The sequence below is a fragment of the Nicotiana attenuata genome, chromosome 1 (assembly GCF_001879085.1).
Source record: "Nicotiana attenuata strain UT chromosome 1, NIATTr2, whole genome shotgun sequence".
In the NCBI taxonomy this organism is placed as follows: Eukaryota; Viridiplantae; Streptophyta; class Magnoliopsida; order Solanales; family Solanaceae; genus Nicotiana; species Nicotiana attenuata.
The window spans coordinates 47,568,088-47,582,524 of NC_031989.1; positions in this window are offsets into that span (position 1 = coordinate 47,568,088).

Below are 14,437 nucleotides of genomic sequence, written 5' to 3' on the forward strand. Positions count from 1 at the left end.
GCAGAAGAGTTATGCCGATCGTAAGGTTCGCGATTTGGCATTCATGGTCGGTGAGTGGGTGTTGCTTAGGGTGTCGCCTATGAAGGGCGTGATGAGATTTGGGAAGAGGGGCAAGCTTAGCCCTAGGTTCATTGGCCCATTTGAGATTCTTGATCGAGTGGGAGAGGTGGCTTACAGACTTGCGTTGCCGCCGAGTTTATCAATCGTACATCCAGTGTTTCATATGTCCATACTTCGGAAGTATCACGGCGATCCATCCCACGTGTAAGATTACAGCACTGTCCAGTTGGACAAGGATCTGTCCTACAAGGAGGAGCTGGTAGCTATTCTAGACCAACAGCTTCGTCAGTTGAGATCGAAGAGTTTCCCTTCTGTTCGTGTTCAGTGGAGAGGTCAGCCTGCTGAGGCATCGACCTGGGAGTCCGAGTCCGATATGCGGAGCCGTCATCCCCATCTTTTCTCCGACTCAAGTACTTCTCTCTTATGTCCGTTCGAGGACGAACGATTGTTTTAGAGGTGGAGGATGTGATGACCCAAAAAGTCATCACTTGCTTTAGAAATAAATTCTGTGTTCCCAGGCCTTAAAACCTCCTTTTTGTCCCACCTCGATTTGCATGCGCAGTCCGGGCGCTATCCGGAAAGCCATTATGTGAAAATCTATGAAAAATAATAAATTTTGCTTTTAAAATGAATTTAAGTTGACTTCTGTCAACATTTTGGGTAAACGGACCCGGACCCGTGATTTGATGATCCCGGAGGGTCCGTAGGAAAATATGGGACTTGGGCGTATGCCCAGAATCGAATTCCGAGGTCCCAAACACGAGAAATGAATTTTTAAAGAAAATTATTTCCTGGAAAATATATGAGTTTTTGGAAATGAAATGTGTTTGAAAGTTGATGGTATCGGCCCCGTATTTTGGTTTCGGAGCCCGGTACAGGTCTTATATGTGATTTAAGTTGAGCCTGTAAAATTTGGTAAGAAACGGACTTGAAATGACGTGAATCGGACCTTGTTTGAGAAAATTGGAAATTGATGTTCTTAAGTGATTTCATGAATTTGAGGCTTAATTCATAGTTATTGATGTTATTTTGGTGATTTGCACGAGCAAATCCGTATGATATTTTTAGGTTGGTGTGCATGTTTGGTTTGGAGCCCCGAGGGCTCGGGTGAGTTTTGGATAGACCACGGAGTGAAATTTGCACCTAGGAATTTGCTGGTATGTTGCAGGCCTGCAGGCTTCGCATTTGCGAAGCCTGGCTCGCAAATGCGAGCTCGCAAATGTGAGAAGTCCATCGCAAATGCGAACAAAGGCTCGGGCAGGCCTGATCGCAAATGCGACCATTTAGGGTCGCAAATGCGGGAGGCCCCAATCGCAAATGCGACGCCTGCCTCGCAAATGCGAACCCCTTAGGAATAAGGGGAGGTCGCAAATGCGAAGATTTCAGTCCTCTGAAGGATTCGCAAGTGCGAACCCTGGTCGCAATTGCGACATCAGAGACCAGTTAATTAACACCTAGACGCATTTTCAGCCATTTTTCATATCTTCTCAAAACATAAACTCTCTTGGGCAATTTTCCAAAGAAATTTTTTTCTCCAAATCGATTGTAAGTCGTTTCTAACTCGTTTTCTTCAATCTTTAGCATCTTTTCACATGATTTCAACTCAAAATCAAAGGTTTTCATGGGGGAAATTGGGTGTTTTGGGTAGAACCTAGGTTTTTAAAATTTTGAGGATTTGGACCTCTATTTGAGGTCCGATTTCAAAACAAATTATATATTTGAGATCGTGGGTGAATGGGTAATCGGGTTTTGGTCCAAACCTCGGGTTTTGACCATGTGGGCCCGAGGTCGATTTTTGACTTTTTGGGAAAAACTCTAGAAAACGTATTTCCATGCATTAAAATTGATTCATTTAGCATTTATTGATATAATTAAGTAACTTGTGGCTAGATACAAGCGAATTGGTGGTGGAATCAAGAGGTAAAGTGATAGTTGAGGCTTGAATTGTGTTCGAGGCATCGAGGTAAATGTCTGGTCTAACCTTAGCTTGAGGGATTAGGAGCCGAGTCCTATTTGCTATGTGTTATATGATGAGTACGACGTATAGGCATGGTGACGAGTATCTATACGTTGGTGTCAAGCATGCCCGTGAGTCTTAAATTGAAATCGTTGTGTTCTTAATAAGTACTACAAATGCCTAAGTTGTTGATTCCCTGTGTTGGGGAAGAATTATGATTATTCTCGCGGAAATTGCTTATGGTTGAGTAAGGGTTCTAGCTGAGGTCTCTTTTGTGAAGTTAAATGTTGGAACAAGTTTGGTTATAGCTGACTCCCTTGTCGGGACGTATTTACTTCTTAGTGTCGATTCCCTTGCCGGGATATTGTTGTTCCCTTATTGCTCCCTTGTCGGGATTCTTTGTGATTGGTGTTGAATTGAATATTGGGATCGGGTTGCACGCCGCAATAATATTATATGGATCGGGTTGCACACCGCAACAATATCATATGGATCGGGTTGCACGCCGCAACAATATTACATGGATCGGGTTGCACGCCACAACAGTGTTTTATGATTTGGATCGGGTTGCGGGCCGCAACAATAAAGAATAAAAGTGGATATTGATTTGTTACTGTTCCCTTATTCCCTCTGCTGCGAATTTAAATTGTTCTTTATACTTTTCTCCCGATTTACTGTTGGTAAATGATACCACCACCACCACCACCCCCACAGCATGTCCCCTTCCCTTCTTAAACTGCTAGTTTACCTTATTATTACTTGCTATATATATGATTTAACTGCACAGGTTTATTTGGTAGTCTGGTTGATGTTCTAAACGTCAATACCACACAAGAGGGGGGTGGTGATTTGTGTGGTACCCAATTTTCGCTTATCTGAACTATAGAAGGACCTGGTTCTTCTAGGTGTTCCAACTACTGCTGTTTGCAGAATAATAAATACAGAAAATAAAGAACACATAGATTTTTTACGTGGAAAACACCTAGCTCAAAAGGTGAAAAAACCACGAACTACTACTCAGTAGGATTTTCCAAACTTCCACTAAAATCACTGAGCCAAAACAACATTTACAAAAACTCTTTGTAAACCTAAGGATTAACTCTAATCCCGTTGTGGCACACAGCCTCAACTGTTGCGACAACTTCAAGTTAACTCTAACTTGAACGCTCAAGGTACCGAATACAATTGCTTCTATGAAAGCTGAAAGGTACAATGTAAAATCACCTACTACAATTGAACTAGAATAAAAGATAGACACTTGGAACTGTTCTTCTATCTCGTTCAAGTAGCTTCAGGATTGCACATTCGAATCACACATAAATTGCTTGCAAAATCGCCTTGCTCTTTTGCTCTCAATTTAAGTTTAACTTATGCTTGTGTGCATTACCTGTAAAAGAAAACAACACTAACATTTAATAGGTTAGTAATCAGAGTTTGACTGGGATTCAACTACTACTCTTCTATCGTAGAAGAGTTCATGATGATCTCAAACTCTAACACTATCTTCATCATAAACTGTGTTCTCTTCATGTAAGGAGTCTTTCTCTCCTTATCCAATATGCAACCTTTTCGATCAGATCAGGAGATATTGCTGCTTGATCAGTTAGACTTATCTCCTTCACGTGCATCTCACATGTACAGGTTGATCATGACTGTGCTTCACAAGATGGACTTGGTCCATGTCTGAGTTCTTTTGTCAATCTTCAAAACTTCACATGTTCTTGGGCCAACAAATTCCCCCTTTTTGATGATGACAAACTATGTTCTTTTTACTTACTTGGATCTTGTAAGAACTCAGCTCAACCATCAAAATAAAGTGTAGAAAATTTACTCATCATCAAGGACCAGGTTAATTAGGTTATAAATATCACTTATTCATAATGTGTGTAAAGCACAAAATTCCCCCTTTTGGCATCATCAAAAAGTTGCATACAATGTGTGAGTCCCAGATATTAATAAGTACTCATGGCCACTAGGACAACTGCAAGTGCAATCATGGTTTAATCATCAGTAATCAAGCAAACATATTTAAACTATCAAGGAAAGATAAACATTGAACAAGAGAAAAAGCAGTAGATTTCATTAATAGAGATATGTTGCTACCACAACCCACAACCAGAAAGCAAAAATATTTAAAACATGAGCAAAAAGATAGAAAAATCCCTAATCTGGGTCACTGAAGGTACTGAACAGGTTCGGGAGACAAAAGCTAGGATTTCTAAGGCTTGGGAGAGCTAGAGGGTCGGTTTTGGGCTTGGAGAAGATTCAACATATTGTGAAGAATTCCATTATTCTTCTCCTTTTCCTTGGCAAGCTCAGTTCTGAGGGCATCCCTCTCAAATTCCACCTCTGCCACACGAGCCTTGAGCCTAGCTATCTCAGCATCCTTGGCTTCACATTCCTGAACTAGAGCCTTGGCTTTGCTGTTGATAGGAGTCTTCTTGGATGAACCAGGTTCATTTGGGATGGCATTGACTAAATATTCACAAGCAATCAGAGTATTAATGCCAAAGTGGTCCTTGCTCGAGGTCATTTCCCATTTCTTCAGAGGCACATTGAACCTATCCAGAACCGTGGTCAGAATAAAGCCATAGGGGGTAGCATGAGTCTTTGAGCCATTGATGACCCTGTCCAGCAGCTTGGTGATTAGTGCAGGCCAATTGATTTGCATTCCTCTTTCCAGGCACTCCATCAGCACTAAATCCATATAATTTGCAATATGCCTTCTCTCCTGTTTGGGCAATAGACACTTATTGACAAATTCAAACAAGACCTTGTGCTCAGGCCTCATTTCACTTTTCTGCACAGCCCTGGCTTCATTCACATCTTCAGCATCACACAACCTCCTGGTAATTTCAAGTGCAGTAGGAAGGGAGTCCAGACAAGGCAAAGGTCATCAAACCCTTCAGAGGGTATATCAAGGATCTCTCCCGGTTTTTCAGCATCAAAGGACACTTGAACTCCTTTCACCTGGTTGCTAACCTTGCCATCCTTAACCTCTGTATTATCCATGAACTCAATAATTTCATTCCTGGCTAGCCTTCCATCCATCTGAAGGACCATGTCCTTCCACCCCTGAGCAGTCAAGGCATCCACCAGTCTCATTATTCCTGGTTCCACCAGGTCTTTCAGCAGTCTACCCTTCAAGATCTTTCTTTTTCCAAACATGGCAAGCTTGTCTTGTTCACCAGACTCTTCTTCTTCTTCTTCTCCACTCCATTCCTCATCTTCTGAAATTCTCACTTGTTTACTTTTCACAGCAGGCCTTGTCCTCTTGGCTAATGAAGGTTCAGCAGCTTCAGACACAGAGGAAGACTTCTTGAAAGAAGTCTTGGGCTTTTTGGGCTTGCGGGTCTGAACCTCCATTGGTTGAACTTCCTCCTGATGGACCTGTTCCATCTCCTCAACCTCCACAGCCTCTGAGGGCTCTGCAACCTTCCCTTTTCCTTTAGCCAGCTTTTTCTTTTTACTCTCAGCTAGAGCCTTTTGGAGATCATTCTCACTCTGCTTCACCCTGCTTCTTGTAGCTCTACCCTTTGGCAATGAAAATTCAGTAGTTGTTGGGGATCAAGCCTTTCTTTTCTTGGAGGGTTTAGGAGCACTGGGGGCTTTTGGTGTGGTAGGTCTTCTTTTCTTTGGATCATAACTCGCCCCAACCTTTTTCAAGAGGTCTGCTAGGGTCTCTTCAACTGATGAACCAGGTTCATCTCTCTGTGAACTTAAGTCAACCAACCCCTCAGCAGCTTCACCAGAACCACTTCCCCCTGACTTCTTGCCACTCTCTTCTACATGTTCTTGTTCAATCCCACAGATAGCAGGCACAGACAAACCAGCAGTGGGTGAATGATCAACCACTCCTTTCCTATTTCCCCTCTCTTCACCACATGCACCCTCTCTCTCTTTTTCTTTTGCAGATTTCTTTTTACCACCACTCCTACCTACTCCAGGTAATTCTACATCCCCAATTGGCCCAACCAGAACAAACCTAGTTTCTAAATTCTCAGACGCAAAAGAAATTACCTGGGAATCTTGAGACTTCTCCGAGTCAGAAGACCCAGTTTCTTCCCCCTCACTCGCTGACTTGTACGACTCAGAATCAGAGGTAGACTCAGAGTCTTGGACCTGGCTTGCCTTTAATTTTGCATTCAACTTCTTTGAAAGAGCCCCAGAAGCCACTGTTTTTCGAGCAAGCATTTTTACCCTTCGCAACCTGGGTTTGGGAGTTATGCTGGGTGGAGGAGAGGAAGATGAATCAGAGGGAGTGGGTTGTGGAGGAGTTCCAGGATTGTCTTGTGGGTTTGACTTTATTGCTGATTTCTGGGGAGAATAGGTGAATTAGAATTTTTGAGAAGAAAAGGGTAAGTGAAAGTGAAGAGAAATTTTTGACGGTTTAGAATTATGGAGTTGGCAGAAGGAATGATGTGTATTTAAAGAGAAATACACATTTAATGGGTAACGACAACTTTAGCAGTGGTCAATTAGAGGTCTAATCAACCTGAAATTTCAGGTTTGAATGATCGGTTTATCTTCTCTAGATTTTAGGTAATTTTTCCGGTTTAGAGTTCTAGGCAGACGGAACTGGTTCAAAGCTAACGGATAGAATTTTCTAGGAATTGAACAATTGTAGGACTTTTGCTCATGATTTAAATATTTATATTTCTAATTGTGCAGAGTATAGAAAACATACCTTAGCTTTCAGATGAACCCTATACTGATGAACCAGGTTCTTCATTTAGAATTCTCTTGAACATGCCTCAAATTACCATAATAGAGAAAATTTTGTAAGAGATCAGTGAGTCATATTAACACATGTCACAGGAGTATACTAATTAAAGTATGAAGCTGAGTAAGAATTAATCTAGATATTTACACAAGTTCAGAGTTCCTAGCCAAAAAAAATTCAATTTTTTTTCATTGTGCATTATGAGCTGGACCTATTAGGTTATCTTAATCATCCCTAATTCCAACCTGTTCCTCTCAAAGTTTTCTCTACTCAGTGCTTTAGTGAAGATGTCAGCAATTTGTTTATCTGTAGCACAGAATTCTATGGAGATCAAACATTTCTCATAGTTATCTCTTAAGAAGTGGTGTCTAACATCTATGTGCTTAGTCCTCTTATGATGAACAGGGTTCTTTGTCATACTTATAGCACTAGTGTTATAATAGAATATAGGAATGCAACCAACTTCAATGCCAAAATCTACCAGCTGCTGCTTGATCCATAGCAATTGAGCACAACAAGAGGCAGCAACAACATATTCAGCCTCAGCAGTGGATAAGGCCACTGAATTTTGTTTTTTAGTATCCCATGATACAAGACATGAACCAAGAAAATGAGCCATACCTGAGGTGCTCTTCCTATCCACAAGGAAACTTGCATAATCAGCATCAGCATACCCTAGTAGATTAAAATTACTACCTTTAGAGTACCAAAGACACATATCAGTAGTGTCATTCAAATATCTCAGTATCCTCTTGACAACAGTTAAGTGAGATTCCTTTGGATTAGCCTGAAACCGAGCACAAAGCCCTACACTGAAAACTATGTCAGGTCTGCTGGCAGTAAGATACAAAAGTGAACCAATCATACCCCTATACAACTTCTGATCAACAGATGAACCAGGTTCATCTATGTCTAATTTAGTGGCAGTTGCAATGGGGGTATCTATTTCCTTTGATTCAACCATTTTAAACTTTTTGATCAGCTCCTTTGCATATTTCTGCTGATGGATCATGGTTCCATTTGGGCTTTGTTTGATCTGCAAGCCTAAGAAGAAATTAAGCTCACCCATGATACTCATTTCAAACTCACTCCCCATTAATTTGGCAAAATCCTTACTTAGTTTGTCAGTGGTTGCCCCAAAAATTATGTCATCAACATATATTTTGTACCACAAAAAGATCCTTACCTTTTTCTCTCAAGAATAGAGTACTGTCAATTTTACCTCTTTTGTAGCCATGTTCAAGCAGGAATTTGGACAACCGTTCATACCATGCTCTAGGAGCCTGCTTGAGTCCATAGAGAGCTTTGTCTAATTTGTACACATACTCAGGACATTCCTTGCTCTCAAACCCTGGAGGGTGTTTAACAAACACTTCTTCTTTTAGGTAGCCATTTAGGATGGCACTTTTGACATCCATCTGATGAAGAGTGAATTCCATGTGTGCTGCAAAGGCTATGAGGAGTCTTATTGCCTCTAGTCTTGCAACTGGAGCAAAAGTCTCATCATAATCTATACCCTCCTCTTGGCTGTAACCTTGAACCACCAGTCTTGCCTTGTTTCTTGTAACTGTTCCATCTTCATCAAGTTTATTTCTGAAGACCCATTTTGTGCCAATCACTGATCTGTCCTTGGGTCTTGGAACTAGATGCCAAACATGACTTCTCTCGAACTGGTTGAGTTCATCTTGCATTGCATTTACCCAATCTGCATCCTGCAAAGCCTCAACAACTTTTTTAGGTTCAATAAGAGATAGGAAAGCATCAAAAGCACACAGATTCTTTAATTGTGATCTAGTTTTAACTCCAGAGGTTGGATCATTAATTATGTTCTCAATAGGATGAGAACTTTGATACTTGTGAGGTTTTACAACCAACTGACTTCTGCTTGATGTTTCTTCCATGTTCTGTTGTTGAAGAACAGGATCATGAACAGGTTCCTTTAGAGGATTGATTTTAGTTCCTCTTTGATCAGTTCCCCCTGTCAGGTTGCCCTGGATGGAAGAACCTGTTCCATCACCTGTTCCTTCATTTGATGCTGCTTTGGCTTGAGCTGAGATTTCACTCAGATCTTTTGCCAGCCCAATGGCTTCATCTTCATGTTCCCGTCTCTCAGAAAGAATGTTAGTTTCATCAAACACTACATGTACACTTTCTTCTACACAAAAGGTTCTTTTATTGAACACTTTATATGCTTTGCTATGTGAAGAATATCCCAGAATACTCCCTCATCACTTCTGGGATCAAACTTACCTAGGGAGTCCTTTCCATTATTGTGCACAAAGCACTTGCATCCAAATGCCCTAAGATGGGATATATTTGGCTTTCTCCCTTTAAGTAACTCATAGGGAGTCTTCTCTACCAGAGGTCTGGTCATGCATCTATTTATGATATAACATGCAGTGTTTACAGCCTCTGCCCAGAAGCTATGGGGCAGTTTACTAGAAAGAAGCATAGTCCTAGCGATGTCTTCAAGAGTTCTGTTCTTTCTTTCAACTACTCCATTTTGTTGAGGAGTCCTAGGGACAGAGAAGTTATGATATATACCATGCTCATCACAAAATTCAGCAAACTTAGCATTTTCAAATTCAGTTCCATGATCAGACCTGATGGATGCAAGTTGATTACCTAGTTGTTTATGAGTTTTTCTAACAAAGGCAGTAAACATGTCAAATGCTTCATCCTTAGATGTTAAGAATAGTACCCAGGTAAACCTAGAACAATCATCAACAAGTACCATCACATATTTCTTACCACCTCTGCTCAATGTTCTCATTGGACCATAGAGATCCATATGAACCAGTTCCAACGTCCTGGTCGTGCTTACCATTTTCTTGCTTTTGAAGGATGATCTTACTTGCTTCCCCTTTGCACAGGCCTCACAAACTTTGTCTTCCTTGAACTTGATGTTAGGTAACCCTATCACCAAGTCCTCGGAGACTAATTTGTTGAGTTGATTCAGACTTGCATGACCAAGTCTTTTGTGCCACAAGAGGGGATCATTGTCCAACACACTCAAACAAGTGAGCTCATTTTCTGAAAGAGTGGACAAATCTACAATGTAAATATTGTTAACATTTTTTTCCTGCAAAACAATCTTGTCAGTGGTAAGGTTAATCACAAAGCATTTGGTAGAGGTAAATGCTACAAGGTTACCTCTATCACACAGTTGTGATACACCGATTAGGCTATATTTCAAGCCATCTACCAAGTAGACATTCTCAATGGAGTGTGAGTCTGTCTTACCTACCTTTCCAACCCCAATAATCTCACCTTTCTTCCCATTTTCAAAGGAGACATTACCTCCTTTTAAGTCCTCAAGTGAAAGAAACTGGTTCTTGCTTCCAGTCATGTGTTTTGAGTAGCCACTATCCATGTACCATATTTGGCTACTTCCCTTCACTTGGTCCTGCAAAAAGAAATCAGGGGTTAGTCTTAGGAACCCAAACTAGTTTGGGTCCCTTTCTATAGGCAAAGGGGTAAATCAAATTTCTTTTAGCCCACCCAGGCAGCCTATTTTTCTTTTGAACAAAAACTTTATTCTTTTGACTGGCCTTTTCTTTAGCATTACATTCATTTTTGTAATGACCAGTCTTGCCACAGTGTGTGCAGATTTTATTTTCAGGAAGAGCGAGGTACTTGCTTTTGGGATCCCACATAGGTGTTTGTGCCCCATAGCCAAGTCCTCTCTTGTTGCTACTGTGATGTTCTTGTAGCCAGGATAGTGCATCAGAAGCCTTATTCCATTTGCAAGTTCTGTCTAGTTCATGCTTTACCTTCCCTAGGTCTTCCTTTAAGACTTTTATCTGCTCATCTTTCCTGTACAACTCATCCTTAATTTTTCCTAGGTTTTCTTCTAAGGTGAGATGTGTGAGATCAGCTTTCTTCTTACCTGTTCCTAACTTTAGTTTTAAATTTTCAGACCTAAGTTCTAGGACACTGGTTTCAAGTTCAAGAACCTGGTTCTTCAACTCAGCATTTTTACTGTCACTCTCATTAGCCCTAGATTCTAGATTTTTGCACTTATCTTTTAAGATCACACACTCCCTAGACAGCTCTTCCTTCTCATTGTTAATTATCTCAGACTCATCGATGAAGTCCAGTAATAATTCAGACAACCTTTCTTTAGATAGAAATTTTATCTTGTCTTTGAGATAAAGGACACTTACCTCTTGTTCATCATCTGATTCTCCGATGGCCATAAGTGTTGTTCATCTCCAGCTTCATCTTCTGAATCCTCATCTGATGTTTCTCCCCAAGCAGCAACCATAGCTTTTGTTGATCCTTTGTTCCTTTTGGGTTGAACCTGTTCCTTCTTCCTGTTCCTTCGTTCAGCCCTTTCCTTCTTCCATTCAATTTCCACTGAGGAAAGTTCTTGATCATGTGATCAGTCTTACCACATTTGTAGCAACCCTCGTTGGTCAGTTTCTCAGGAGCCCTTGGTTTGTTGAAGGTTGTACCTCTTGAAGAACCCTTTCCTCTCATTAGGTACTTTTTGAAATCTCTTGTGATCATGGCCATTTCATCATCCTCCAGATCTGCACCTTCAGCTATTCTGAGAGCCAGAGTTCTTTCCTTTTTGGGTGCATCCATTTTCATGGTTTGCCTTCTCAGTTCATAGGCAGTGAGGTTTCCAATCAGTTCATCCAGCTTGAGGGTAGCAATATTCTTTGATTCCTGAATAGCAGTGATTTTGTTTTCCCAAGTCACTAGTAAGACTCTTGTCAAGATTTTCTCAACCTTGTCTTCTTCAAGGGTAATTCTCCCAAGAGATTTAAATTCATTTGTTAGTGTTGTGAACCTTGTGTACGTCTCCTGGATAGTTTCTCCTTCCTTCATAGTGAAATTCTCATATTGAGAATATAGCAGTGTTCCTCTTGATCTCTTTACTTGAGGAGTTCCTTCATGAGCCACTTGTAAAGTGTCCCATATTTCCTTGGCAGTGGTACAGCTTTGAATCCTGCTGTACTCGTCTGGACCCAGTCCACACACAAGCCATTTCTTGGCCTTGGCATTCTTCTCCCATTTCTTCAAGTCTTCAGCGGTGCAGTCAGCTCTTGCCTTTGGTACGTCCACTCCTTCAGCATTCTTCTTTGTAGTTGCCAGGGGTCTATCAGTGACTATGTCCCAGAGTTCATAGTCTTCTCCTATGATGTGATCTCTCATCCTGTTCTTCCACCAAGAATAGTACTGACCATTAAAGAGTGGAGGCCTAGCAGTGGATTGCCCTTCCCAGTTCCCAGGTGGTGCACTCATCTTGATCTTTTCCTAAGGTGTTAACCTCTTCAAGGATAACCCGCTCTGATACCAATTGATGTTCTAAATGTCAATACCACACAAGGGGGGGGGGGTGATTTGTGTGGTACCCAATTTTCGCTTTTCTGAACTATAGAAGGACCTGGTTCTTCTAGGTGTTCTAACTACTGCTGTTTGCGGAATAATAAATATAGAAAATAAAGAATACAGAGATTTTTACGTGGAAAATACCTGGCTCAAAAGGTGAAAAAACCACGACCTACTACTCAGTAGGATTTTTCCAAACTTCCACTAAAATCACCGAGCCAAAACAGCATTTACAAAAACTCTTTGTAAACCTAAGGATTAACTCTAATCCCGTTGTGGCACACAGCCTCAACTGTTGCGACAACTTCAAGTTAACTCTAACTTGAACGCTCAAGGTACCTAATACAATTGCTTCTATGAAAGCTGAAAGGTTCAATGTAAAATCACCTACTACAATTGAACTAGAATAAAAGATAGACACTTTGAGCTGGTTCTTCTATCTCGTTCAAGTAGCTTTAGGATTGCACATTCGAATCACACATAAATTGCTTGCAAAATCGCCTTGCTCTTTTGCTCTCAATTTAAGATTAACTTATGCTTGTGTGCATTACCTGTAAAAGAAAACAACACTAACATTTAATAGGTTAGTAATCAGAGTTTGGCTGGGATTCAACTGCTACTCTTCTATTGTAGAAGAGTTCATGATGATCTCAAACTCTAACACTATCTTCATCCTAAATTGTGTTCTCTTCATGTAAGGAGTCTTTCTCTCCTTATCCAATATGCAACCTTTTCGATCAGATCAGGAGATATTGCTGCTTGATCAGTTAGACTTATCTCCTTCACGTGCATCTCACATGTACAGGTTGATCATGACTGTGCTTCACAAGATGGACCTGGTCCATGTCTAAGTTTTTTTGTCAATCTTCAAAACTTCACCTGTTCTTGGGCCAACACTGGTCCTAGCCTCGTCACTACTTCGCCGAGGTTAGGCTAGGCACTTACCAGCACATGGGGTCGGTTGTGCTGATACTACACTCTGCACTCTTTTGTGCAGATCCCGGTGTTTTAGCTTACGGATCGCAGTGAGATTGTTGTTTCTTATTCATCAGGCGACCCGAGGTAGTCGTGCAGGCGTCCGCAGGCCTTGGCGTCTCCTTCTATCTTTTATTCCTGTTTCTTTCATGTATTTCTAGAGACTGTTGTATTATTTCTTTCAGACCTTTATTTGTAGTACTCCTAGACAGTCTGTGAAGTTGTGACACCGGTCTTGGGTAGATTTGTTATGGATTGGTTTAGCAGTATTATTAAAACTTTGCAATTCAGTCTTCCGCCTATTTAAATTTTGTTGTTATTTAAATATGGTTCTTAATTGTTAACGGATTAAAAATTAAAACAAGGTAAATAATTCAATTGGTTGGCTCGCCTAGTTTTCACTAGTAGGCGCCATCACGACTCCCGATGGTGGAAAGTCCGGGTCGTGACAACACTAGACATAAAAAATTGGTAAGCATAACTTGTATTATCAAATTGAAAGTCTTATAAAGTATGATATTGGTTTGTGAGCTCTCATCCAATTAAAGGAATTTGACTATTAAATTTCACTGTCAAGTTTATTCTTTTACAGAGAATTTATTTTACCAAGTGGAATTAGAATGTAGAGTTTATTATATATTTCTTTTTAATATTCATGTGTTTAAAGCGAATAAAGAATCATATAACTTATGGTTGAAGCGGTGGGTTGATCTTGATGGTATCAAAAGTATATTTAATTTGGTTTCTATTTTTCATGTATGTTAATTTAAAAGGTAGATGTTTTAATTATATGCATATTTTGTAAACGTACGAGTATATGTATTTGTCTTTAAATTAAGGTACTACGTCAGTAAAGTAGAGTTAACATTTATAAAATTTTCTAACTTCAAATAACTAGCTGTTACTTTGTATGCTTTGATTTTTATTTTATAGCTCAACGAAAGGTAAAATATGTATACCGTTAACATTTTACGGTTCAAATCTCATATAAAATATTTTGGGATAACGTACAACGTACATTCCGAGAGACTAGTGCTATAATATATATCAAGCATAAAAAAAATTAGATTGAAAGCAGGGTTGTTTTGGAAATTCTGGACCAAGCAAATGACTCCATTTATCAAGTTTGGGATTCTTTATGCCCAAAGTTTCGAAATTGTAAAACCAGTAATCTTATGAATCTGAAAATTGAATTACAAAGCCGAAACTTAAAGAGATTGAAATGGGGTTAACTCGAAGTAGAAAATTAAGAAAAAATAAATTCTAACATATTTTGTATTTAAATGATACATTGTAATTAGGTAATAACCTCTTTAAAAAAGGTAAATAAGTTTATAACGTAATATATATGGAATTTTTACCTCTTATAGCAAAGGTTAACA